The sequence below is a fragment of the Tenrec ecaudatus genome, chromosome 6 (genome assembly GCF_050624435.1).
Source record: "Tenrec ecaudatus isolate mTenEca1 chromosome 6, mTenEca1.hap1, whole genome shotgun sequence".
Taxonomy (NCBI): Eukaryota; Metazoa; Chordata; class Mammalia; order Afrosoricida; family Tenrecidae; genus Tenrec; species Tenrec ecaudatus.
The window spans coordinates 23,003,328-23,015,538 of NC_134535.1; positions in this window are offsets into that span (position 1 = coordinate 23,003,328).

Below are 12,211 nucleotides of genomic sequence, written 5' to 3' on the forward strand. Positions count from 1 at the left end.
CACACTTCAAAACTGATGTAAAGGGTTCCCTCCCATGAAGCAAGCAGTACAAAAGAAATTTGCTTTCCTTGATAAATGAGAATATAGGCTTATGCCTTAATGTTCTCAGTGTACAGCTTTGGAGTCATAATATATTTGTATCAGGGAGTACTCTGAAATACAAGTTCCTTTTAGAATGGTAATGAATGTGGTGAACAGTAATTCTGTCGGTGCCTAAAGTTCATGGGCAGCTTTTTCGGGAGTTTCCCCAGGCTTAAGTTCAACCAAGTACAAGCCAGAGCATGATTTTTTATACTACTTAACTGATCTGTGTTTAGTTTCCCTACAGAAAGTGAAACTATTATCTAATCCCACATGCATCACAGAGATGATAGAAAAATATAATGAGGTAATACGAAACTAATGCCACTTTATAACTTGCTTATTCCAAGGCCCATCGTTCTAATAAAATGAGCACAATTTGCAAACAGCTAGGATGAACCTTGCTTAGCATCTGCCCAGTCCCTGCTCCAGGGAACAATATAGAAGGCTAAAAAGAGATTGAAAGGGCCTTCGTGATGTAAACCTAGCCGTCAAAAGAGAAGGTGCCTACTTTATCCGTGCTCTTCAAAAATGCTCTAATATTTCAAAGGATGATGAATTAAAAAGTAATATGGGGAACAAAAAAGCATTGAACTATAAGTAAAATGGGATTTGCAGTAAAGTTCCAACTAGGTCTTCTTGTTATTACAGCACAGGTCTAAGACCCATAACAGATGAAGGCTGTAAACCAGGCCTTTACGAATAGCTAAGAATTAGCAGCTATGCAGGTGGGTGGAGCCGAAGGAAAACAAACTTTGGGACTAAGGCTGGTAATATTGAAGTCAAGAGCTCACCTTTTACTCTCCAGAATATCCTTCATGGTCCATACAAATGTATCCACTTAGAAATTACCCTGCTGTATTTGATCAAACATTTAATTAATTTACTCCTTATGTGATGGCTTGAACTGCCTCTCCTTGGTGAGGCACGTGGTGTTACTGGTATTGATGATTTTTGGGGCCTTACAACTCTTGGGCCAGACATCCCCCACCCCTGCTCCAGGCAAATAGTCATCAGAAGAATAACAATCTTTATTATTTGTAAGAACTGAAAACAGTTGGACTTGTAGCAGCCTCACACTTACACCTAACCATTCCCCCGAGATTCCACAGGGAGGACCCGATTCCACCCACTCAGGCAGGCTCTTTGTTGTTATTGAATGTGAATTCCTTTTTTTTTCCTGGATTATTATCATCTGGAAAAAATGATTATTCGTGTCCATCCATGATTGTTTCTTGTTCATCGATGGATGTGTTTACTTTATGTAACTAATGAAGAAGAGAGGAAGGCAGTGCTCCTGCATTGATTTTTTGCATTGTTGCCCTGAGCTTTGTCCTGGTGGTTTCTACTTCATGGAAACCAGAAGGTTGGTCAGGATATGTTGGCTGCCGGTGCATGCAGCTTGGGTAAACAGACTTTCCCTGCTATCTCTCTCCCCATTTTGAGGGGCGTTTTGTTCTCTTGTAAGGGCCGAGCAAGGTTTTTCAAAACCAAGATAGAAAAGGGGGCTGGGAACCTAAACAAGATGGCATGCACCGTACCAACACTCCGGGCGAACACCAGCCGGGCACAATGGGACTTTGCTGGGCACACGGGGTGGGGGAGGCGAGGGGGGCAGTCACTGTTGTGTAATGCAGACAAGGGAGGGAGCCAGCAGCCAAGTCCTTGGGGTCCCGTTCAAGACAGAGACACAGAAACAACCAGCAGCACAGAAAAAAATTAGTAAGAAAAAATAAAAGAAAAAGAGAGTGAGAAGAAAGCAGGAAAGGACGTTTCTTTAGAAAGAATGAAGAAGAAAAGCAAAACCAAAGAAATCACCCTCTTCATTTACTCTGTCAAAACCATGGATTCCTATTTAGAAATGGTTCATTCGTTGCAAGGGCCCAAACTTTAATTTGACTTAATGTGTGCTCTTTATTTCACAATGTGTCTTTCATCATTATTGACCTAAGGGTTCTGATTAGGCATCTGAATTAGAAAATAATCGTTTAGAAAAATGAAAGCTAGAAGCTGGTTTTTTTAAAAGGGGAAACGGAGTAGTCCAAATGGTATTTTGCCTCCCAGACCTTGTTTTAACCGCAGCTCGGGGAATATGTTTATGCTTGTTTTGCTGAATCCTTGAAGGTCCTCTGAGTGAGAGAAACCGCTCTAAAGCCTTGATTGAAATGACCAGTATAAAAGGTCCATCCTGGCTGTTAGAGGAGCATGCTTTTGGCATCAGCAGGGCCTGCTGAAATACGGCCTGCTAGCCACTCTGGGGGTTCTAGAAAGAAGAGCCTGGGCCATTTTGCTCCCCACTGTATCCATTGATGTCCCATCTGGGTCAAGACTGAGTGGAACCACTTGCTAGCATTTAGGCTAAAAGAGCTCTGGGTTTTTTATTTATTTGGTCAAATGCAAGATTTGCTTTTTAATCTCCTACCCATGGCCTAAGGCGGCTGAGCTTCTTCTGCTCCCCCATGGTTAATGTAATAGTGTATGCAAACCGTAATTAGTAGATAATTTGGGGAAACAGGCTTTCGTCTCATGATGTGAATAAAAACATGAGGAAGAACGTTCTGCTCTGTCTCTTGAGTGCATAAAGACGTTTCCAACGTACACAAAGAAGTGTTTTCCTTAAAAAGCACCGTGTATGTCCGACATATTTTCTGAAATACCATCTATGGAATTATTCTTGCTCCGGTGTGCTTAATTAGGTGAGGCTGTGTCCCTTTCTGAATCCCTGGGTGACACAAGCGCTTAATGAGTTCAGCTACTAACCCAAAGGTGGAGTGTGAGTGTATTGGAAGGCTCCTCCACCTCAAGGCCTGGAGATCAACTTCTGAACTATCGGTCACAGTACAATCTACGGAGCAAGTTCTGCCTTCACATACATGGGATTGCCATGAGCTGAATCAATTCAATAGAAGTTCTTATATTTTATTTACATAAGAGACCCTTTAAATGATCTTTATTATATTTTAATTACATAATACAGAAAGACAGAAGACGTGAGTGGAAAAATAAGTGTTATCTATAATCCTAACACCTATTAAAAAAAACAAATCAACAAAAACTCACTGCCATAGAGCTGATTCTGACTGATAGCGATACTATAAGGCAGGGTAAAACTGCCCTGTGGAATTCTGAGATGGTAATGCTTTAAGAGAGCAGAAAGCCTAGTCTTCCTCCTGAAAAGCAGCCAGTGATTCCAGTCTGCGGAGCTTTGGGGTAGCCACCCAACATGTCACCACGATGCCACCAGCGTGGGCCGTCAGTAACGTCTGGGAGTGTAACTTTCCAGACTTTTCTTCTCAGAATACCTTTGTTTATATTCACCCACACAAGCAATTTCTGAAGTATGTAAATCCAAAGACCACTATTCTTCACATACTGACTTGTAATCCAGTTTTTTATTCATGAATATCTTTGAATGTCAACAATCCAATTTTATATCATCTTTTAACAATTACAAAGTATTTCACGATCTGACTGAATCACAGTTTCCACCACTTCTCTGTCTGTTTTCTGAATTGTGATGGTTCATGCCACTCGGATGCTGAAAGTTATGTCACAGGTATTTGATTATGAATAGGATCACCCGTGGTAAAGAGTTCATGTGGTGCTTCCATACGAAGATAAACTAGGAAAATAACGTGATGATTTGCTTCAGATGCATATGAGCTAGGTCTCATGCAGGAAAATGAGCCCCTCACGTGGGAGGCACTAAGAGGACAGTTGAGAAAGAGCTATCCCTTCAAAGTAGAGCCCACCTTTAACGAGGAGGATGGAGGAAAGCTTTCAGGCCTTTCCTTTGTTGGTGTGGCAGGACCCGAACGGAAAGAAATCACTGCAAGCATCTGTTACTAATAACCGATAGCAGAAATGTACAAACTGCGGGTCAAGGACAACGGGAAGTTGTCAAAGGGAGGTGGAACACTAGAAGATATCATGTTCTGTTTGAGTGAGCTGAAATTCCCTGGCATGGGCCATCGAAGATGCAAAGTCGCCGTCCTTGTCAAAGAACATCCTAAGCTCTACCCTGAAGTACACTGCAGTACTGCCAGGTGTAGCACAGTGTACACATCCATCTGCCTATCAGGATGACCGGTTAATACAGGTGTAGCACAGTGTACACATCCATCTGCCTATCAGGATGACCGGTTAATACAGGAATAGCACAGTGTACACATCCATCTGTCTATCAGGAAGACCGGTTAATACAGGAATAGCACAGTGTACACATCCATCTGCCTATCAGGAAGACCGGTTAATACAGGTGTAGCACAGTGTACACATCCATATGCCTACCAGGAAGACTGGTTAATACAGGTGTAGCACAGTGTACACATCCATCTGCCTATCAGGAAGACCGGTTAATACAGCCATTTTCCAGATTTGCCCATCAACCGTGAATGCCAAAGATGGAGAAAATAAAGATTTTTATAAACCTCTGAAGCTTGTAATTAGTCAAATAAGATGCATTGATACTTACTGGTGATAAGTGTGTGGAAGTTAGAAACAAAGAGGATCGGTAGTTGTAAAATGCAGTCTTAATGACAGCAACGTGACCAGGGATCACATGCTAGAATTTTTCCAGACCAACAACTTATTCACCAAAATGCCCTTTGAGCAGCTTCTATAGGAACTATACACATAGATTCTACCAGATGGAATGCATTGGAACACGCCTATGGAAAGGGAATGATGAAGATGCACTAAATCATCCGTCAGAACAAGGTAGGACCAATTGCAGAACAGGCCATCCATTGCTTATTTGCAAGTTCAAGTTAAAGCTAAAGAAAATGAAAATAAATCCATGAAAGCCAATTGTGACCTTGAATGTATACCACCTGAATTTAAAGAGCGTATCAGGGGTAGATGTAGTGCTGGAAAAGGATGTTGAAAGCACCATGGACTGCCAATGAGCAAAACAAAACAAAGCAAAAACCTGTCTTAGAAGGAAACTGCCAGAATGCTCCTGAGGAGCAAGGATGGTGAAACTACGTCTCACGTACTCTGGACAAGTTATCAGGGGGAATCACTCCCTGGAAACGATGATGCTTGCAGAGAAAAAGAGGAAGAGCTTTGACAAAGTGGATTGATTCAGTGGCTGCAGCAATGGGCTCACACATAAAAACATTGAGGTTGGTGCAGGATCCAGCAGTATTTTGTTCTGTTGTACAGAGCGTGGCTAAGAGTTGGAACTGACTCATGGTATCTTACAAAAGCAATATCAGGAATAGACTTTGTACATTGAAACCTGGTAACAGAAGAATACACAAATTCCAAGATGCTATCAAGGATATACATGAAGAAAGCAAACTGTCATTGAAAAGAAAAAATGGCCAAAATATAAGTCAGACGAGACTCTGACACTTGCTCTGTAATGTACAATCACACTCAAAACTCAGATCCATACCTGTTGAGTTTCATTTGACTCAGGGTGACCCTAGAGGACAGAGTAGAATGTCTTCTTGGGCTTCCAAGTCTAAACCTGTATAAGAGCAGAAAACCTCATCTTCAAACTTCTGGCCTTGTGGTTAGCAGCCCAATGTGTAACCATTAGGAAGAAATGATATTATTAAAGAGCGGAATGGAAAAGAAGCGGTGGCTAGAGAAGACAAACTAAAGTATTATAATAAAATGTGCAAAGACCTCGAGTCAATAAATGGAACGAGGGGAGCCTATTTGGCAGTTCACAAGCTGAAGAAAACGTTCAAGCCTCGACATACAATAGTGAAAGATTCTGTGGACGATCGTGATGATGGTGCGTGACCAGGCAGGGTTTAGTGCTGGGGTGCGTAGGATTACTCTAGGTCGGAACTGCCTTAACAATAACAATAATATATGCAAAAGGATGTTTTTAGAGTCGTGCCACACATCATCAAAGGAAGGTTCTGAAAGCTGTCTCCATCCACATCATTAACATTAACTCTGCCTTGAGAGACAGCCCTTCCTCAATTGCATTTTTCCAAGCGGAAGGGCTCATCTGCCAGTACCATGAGGGGGTATCCCCTCAAAATCTGGAATTGCACTGCGCAGAGTGGACTTTCCATAGGATGCAGTTTTTACCCTAGGTGAGCATCAAATAACTTGCTGTGAGTTAGTGCACCCAGTTGCATCATCTGGGAAGTTTCTCTGTGGTCACAGTGAATTTTTTCGTGAAAGCAGTTTTGCTCAAACTTCATTTTTTGTGATGGCAATTTAAGAGAATAGCTTGTGGCTGTGAAATTTTGTTTCCTCCTCGGGAAAATAATGAAGAAACTGTTTTGATGTTGAACACAGCTTACAAGGACAGCACTATGGAAAAACTCACGTGTGTGAGTGCTTTTCTCATTTTAAAAAAAGGTGAAATGTCGATTGACCACAAACCTCATTCTGGATGCCCATCAACTTCCCGAATGGATAAAAATGTTGACTCACAGTGCATTTAGAGTTCCTTCCACCAGGTCAGATTGCTAACCAAGCTTCCTATTCCGAGGTTCTGAAAAGATTGCATAGTAGTGCGGGACATAAAAGGCCTGATTTGTGGCAGATGGGGGATTGGTTTTTACCACCACAGCAATGCACCTGCTCACGCAGCCATGTTTTTAGCCAAAAACAGCATACCTCTGTTGTCCCACACACTGTCCTCACCTGTCCTCACTCTGTGTGACTTCTTTTTGTTTCTGTGAATGCAGAGGGACATGAAATTATAGTGATTTTAAGATGTAGAAGAGGTGAAGGGAAGTGCTGTCAGCCACCCAAGGGGATGAGTTTGAAAAATGCTGGAATAGCAGATTTGACAAATGTAGTAAGTGTAATGGAGAGTACTTTGAAAGTGATAAGGTTGTTTTGAAAAAAAATGTATAGCTTTGAAAAATAAATCTGATTTGGGGGGACTGTACCCCCTCGCGTATCAGACAATGCTGCAATGCTATCCATAAGGTTATCATGGGCCAATTGATCAATAAATCCTTCTACCTACTCTTCCTTAGCCCTAGAAATCCACTCAGATTTGTCCACCATGGAAGACCCTGGTATTTGAAATATCTCTGGCACAGTTTCCAGCAGCACACAGCATACATGAAACCAGCAAGGCTCCAGGAGCTGATTAAATATCAATTGAGATGTTTCAACAAATGGATGCAATGCTAGAAGTCTTTGCTTGTCTATGACCAGAAATTTGTGAGAGAACTACCTGGCCAGCTGACTAGAAGAGTCTTTGTGTCCAGTCCAAAGAAAGGTGATCCAGTAAAATGTGGAAATTATCAAGCAATATAATTAATACCACATGCATGTAAAATTTTGCTGAAAAAAACTTCAAACATGGTTGCAGCAGTACAGTGGCAGGAAACTGTCAGAAACTCAAATTTAATTCTGAAAAGAGCATGGAACAAGGGATAGCATTGCTGATGTCAGGTGGATCTTGCCTGACAGCAGAGAATAGCAGAAAGGGCTTTACATGGATCATACCAGACTATGGATAACATTGGAAACAGGAATTCCTGAACACTTAAACTGTGCTCGTGCAGAAATAGCCCAAAAGGCAGTTATTTGCGGAGAACAAGGAGATGCCACATGGTTTAAGATCAGAACAGATGTGTGGCAGGATTGTGTGCATTCACCAAACTTACACTCAAGTGTTTGCTGAAAAAACGATCTGAGAAGCAGGCCTACATGCAGAAGAACACAGCATCAGCATTCTAGGAAGATGCATGAACAAACTTCGGTATGCAGAGGACATGACATTGCTTGCTGACAGAAGAGGGCTTGAAACACAGTTTAAGATCAAAGATTATGATCTTCAATATAGACTGTGCCTCAGCATAAAGAAAACTGGCCCCAAAAGCCACATCATGATGCATGGAAAATATATTGAAATTGTCCGTGGTTTCCTTTTATTTGAATCCACAACTAATGTCCATGTAGGCATCAGACAAGAAGCCAAATGCATATTCCATTGGGCAAATCTACTGCAAAAGAAAGGTGTTACTTTGAGGACTAAGGAACACCTGACCCAAGCCAACCTATTTCCAGTTGCTTCAGAATCACGTGGAAGCTGGACAATAAATAAGGAAGACCAAAGAGAACTGATTTCTTCAAGTAGTGATGTGGGAGAAGATTATAGAGATATAGTATGTAAATCTATCACGGAACCCGAGAAGAATGAACCAACTGCGGTGGAAGAAATATCGCGAGCATGTTCATTTGAAGTCAAGATGAATACTGCTCCTAAGTGAGACTAGCAGAACTTTGTTTCGTGTAGTTTGGACATGTTACCAGGAGGAAGAAGCCATCATTCTGTATAAAGAAGAGGGTTGGCATCAAAAGAGGACGAAGCTCAAGGAGATTGATTAAGACAGTAGCTGCAGCAGTGAGCTCAGGCAGAACAGCGATGAGGTTGGCACCATTGAAGGCAGTGGTCCATTCCACACAGAGGGTCACTATGAGTCGGAACCAACTTGATAGCTGACACCATCCTTGTTCATTGAACCGATCCACCTTTGTAGTTTCTGATATTTCAAAATGATATGCAGTGTTGTCAGAAATATTTAATAATATTTGTATAAACTAGAATGGACATTAATTTTTCCCTTTTAGATAAATTCTTAAGACTGAAAAGTATTTGGTCAAAATGTGTGGACATTTTTAAGACTTTTGATGCCAACAGCCAGATGGCCCTCCAAATGGACTATGCCAACCATATATATGAAAATGTCTTATTATTTATATTCTCATCAGCAATATTCTATTTTTATGTTGACCAATTTTGTAGACAAAAATATCATTCTTTTGAAAAGCAATGAAGTTTAACTTAAAATTTTAAATATCTGTTAAGGGTTCTGATCATCTCTACTTTTCTCAAAAGAACTGTCAGAATCTCTTTCGAGTCGATGAAGAGCCATAGCTTACTGAACTCAAACTAGAAAGGTCGAAATTCAAAGAACCATCATTTTGATGATGATGTCAGGTGCCACTGAGTCAGTACCTACTCATAGCAAGCATGTGCACAGCAGAAGGGACATCACCCGACATATCTCACAATTGTCGTTATGTTTTTGATGATAGGTATTCTTTAGCTGCATAAAAAATGAAAATCATGGTCAGAAAAGTCAGATTTTAATTTGTTTTGGAAAGTTTTGAGATGTACACTGTATAGAGACTATTTTTTTGCCTGCCCACCCCCCATTCTCTTTTGAAGCATGCCAGTTGTTTTATGGATAAGGCCCTCATTGTGTGTAGTCTTGGAAGGAAAGTCGCGAGGTCCCTTTCTGATTGAGAGAAAGCACACAGCATCAATGCAGCCAGTGGTGTGCTTTGTGCCTCAGCCTTGGCCACTCTGGTACTCTCTCCTGGGATGGTTGAATCTTGAGGGAAGGACACGGTGGTATTAGAGATGCGTTGTCAGGCACGCATCCTCAGCAGCAATGGTGTGATCCGTACCGGTTAGCCTCTATAGCTTCCAGTGTTCTTCATTTCACTCGGTGGTTCACTTAAGCAGCTCTCATATCCATCCAAAATGGTCCCTTCTGCTTAAATCGCTATGCAGTTACCTGCTGCCAAGAACTCCAATTACATACAAATACATGTCAGGTGTTCTTTGAAAGGTATAACCGCTAAAATATTTTTCTTCCATTCTTCAAAAATCATTCCTTAAAATGCTGCTTTTCCTCCTCCTCCTCCTCTTCCTTCTCTTTCTCTTTTAGCAACATGAGGTGTGTATGTTAAAACTCAACCTTCAAATGAGGTAAGTCCGTGGTGGAAGGTTTGTCCTATTGGCTTGAGTGATGAAAGCTGATCCCAACATCTACTTTGCCTGGATCATTGCAAAATCAGAAATGTGCCCTCTCTGCCTCTGGAGCATCTCGTTTTTCATTGAGGGACTTACCTTATGTCCATTGGATATGGCCTAAGGGCGGAAAAATACCACGGGGCTTTCCTCAGGCTTGCTGAGGTGACTACAAACAGCTATAAATCTCTGGGGAGAAAGAGCGCTGTGTATTCGGGGCCAAGGTCGCCCTACGACTGTACTCTTGTTCGGTTCTCTTCCCCCTTTTCTCACTCTCTGCCTGTGTGAACAGAAGGAAACTGAAGTAGCCTCGTGAAAAAACATTTCAGGACCAACTCCCAAAATACATGCCCAAGACTCTGTAGTCCTAGAGTTTCCCAATAAATATGTGTTACCCATTCTTATCATCTCCTTCTAGCAGGAAATATGCTAATGATGAGCACAACAAGAACAGTTACTAAGCACTTAATACCTGGGACACTGCAGTAAGGGCTACATTTCTCTCATCTCTTTTGATCCACACAAGAAGCCTGTGGTGGTAATAAGGATAACAACAACAACAATAATATGCACAAATAATATAACATCTCCAAACCAAGCACACTGCCACCAAGTGGATTCTGACTCATAGTGACCCATGCCGGGTTCTGGAGACTCTAAATCTCTCTAGAAGTAGACAGCATCATTTTTTGCCCATGGATGTAGTAGGAGGTTTGAACCACCAATGTTGTGGTCAGCAACTCGAAGCCTAGTGCACAGTGTCACCAAAGTCCCATTTATTATTATGGCATTATTGTCAATGTATTAATAATGTATGGAATCTATTGTGTCTAAGAGAGAAGGAGACCTCAAAACCTGTGTGCAAAAGCAAAATGAAAAAAATATGGAATTTTCCTACAAAAGCCTCCTCGAGCTATTCTCTTATCAAGGAACGGAACGCGGAGATGAGAGATGCAAGGCAAAGCTCCTCGGTGGACGCAAGCAGCGGGTGGCAGAGATTACAGTATCCTACACCTTTCCCCAAACCTGTGATTTCAGCAGGTAGATGCTTCACAGGCTCTTTCCCCTAATAGAGGAAGACTTGGTGGGTGTCATTTGGACCTGAGACTCTTAGAGACTCCTGGTCATGGAACTATGACGTAGTTCTACTCTTCTCACATAAATTGGTTGGGTTTGTAGAAGTTGAAGTTGAATCTACAGAGATAAGCTATGACTGCTCTTGCTGGTCCTGAGAGCAGCATTCCTACCCTGGTGTCTCCGGGAGTACTACACGGACTCCACCACTCCCTGAGCCGGGGATGTGTCCCAAACAATCAGCCCAGGAGGAAGGGGCTGCAGAGGCTGGGAAAGTGTGAAAGGCAGAGTGCCTGACCTGCTCCATATCCTGCACCTTTTCCTATTCTTCCACACTTCATCTGCTTCTTCCCAGAACTAGATTCCAAATCAGCCATTTGGTGGGATGTCAAACTACCCAAGTCCCCTTTCATGGGTCAGGGTCCTTGAAAACGTCATTGCTAACTTGGAAGAAAGGACACCCCACCCCACCCCACCCCAGGGTCTACTATTCCTTGTTCAAAGACAGAAAGTTGCTCTGATACATTCACATACCCTCTCTTCTTTTCATCTCATGGGGTGAAAACTTACAGACAATAACCCTGTCACCTGTCACGTCCCAGTAGAAAATGTGCTGACCCCAGTCCACCTTGTTCCCTTTTGCATTTGCTTTTCTGCCTGTGAGGCTGACCCACATGTAGCTTGCCTTGGTTTTCTGAGGTGTAGCATCACATATCTTTTTAACTGAAATTCCAATGCCTTGTGTTTGAAAACTTGACTTGCACACATGAGGTGAACTTGATTAAAACATATATATGTGTATGTTTGTATGTATGTATTTTTACTATAGTTATTCTTTACAAGAACCTCCCCCCCCCCCCAAAATACATGGAGAGCTGCTAGTCCTGAAGTGCTTTGAGCGTGGAGTTGAATCCCTGGCTGAGAAAAAGGCATATGAAGGCTTTGGATGCACTTGAAGCTGTATGTGACTTTAACAGCAACTGCCATCTCCTGCCACGTCATTCCTTTCTGCATCCCCCATCACTGAATTTCCACCATATAGTGAGTTCAAAGAGTACTGATGGCACAACGTTTAAGTGCTTGACTGTTAGCCAAAGGTCTGGCTGTTCAACCTGCCCAGTGCCTCCAAAGGCGAGGAACTTGGCACTCTGTTCCCATAAAGATTACAGCCTAGAAAATAATTAGGAACCATCCTTCGGTCTCACATGGGATTCTATAAGAGGAAATCTAGTCAGTAGCACCTGACAATAACAGTTCCTAGAGAGAGTCAATATGGAGTTTCAGACGTCAATGTTTTTTCTC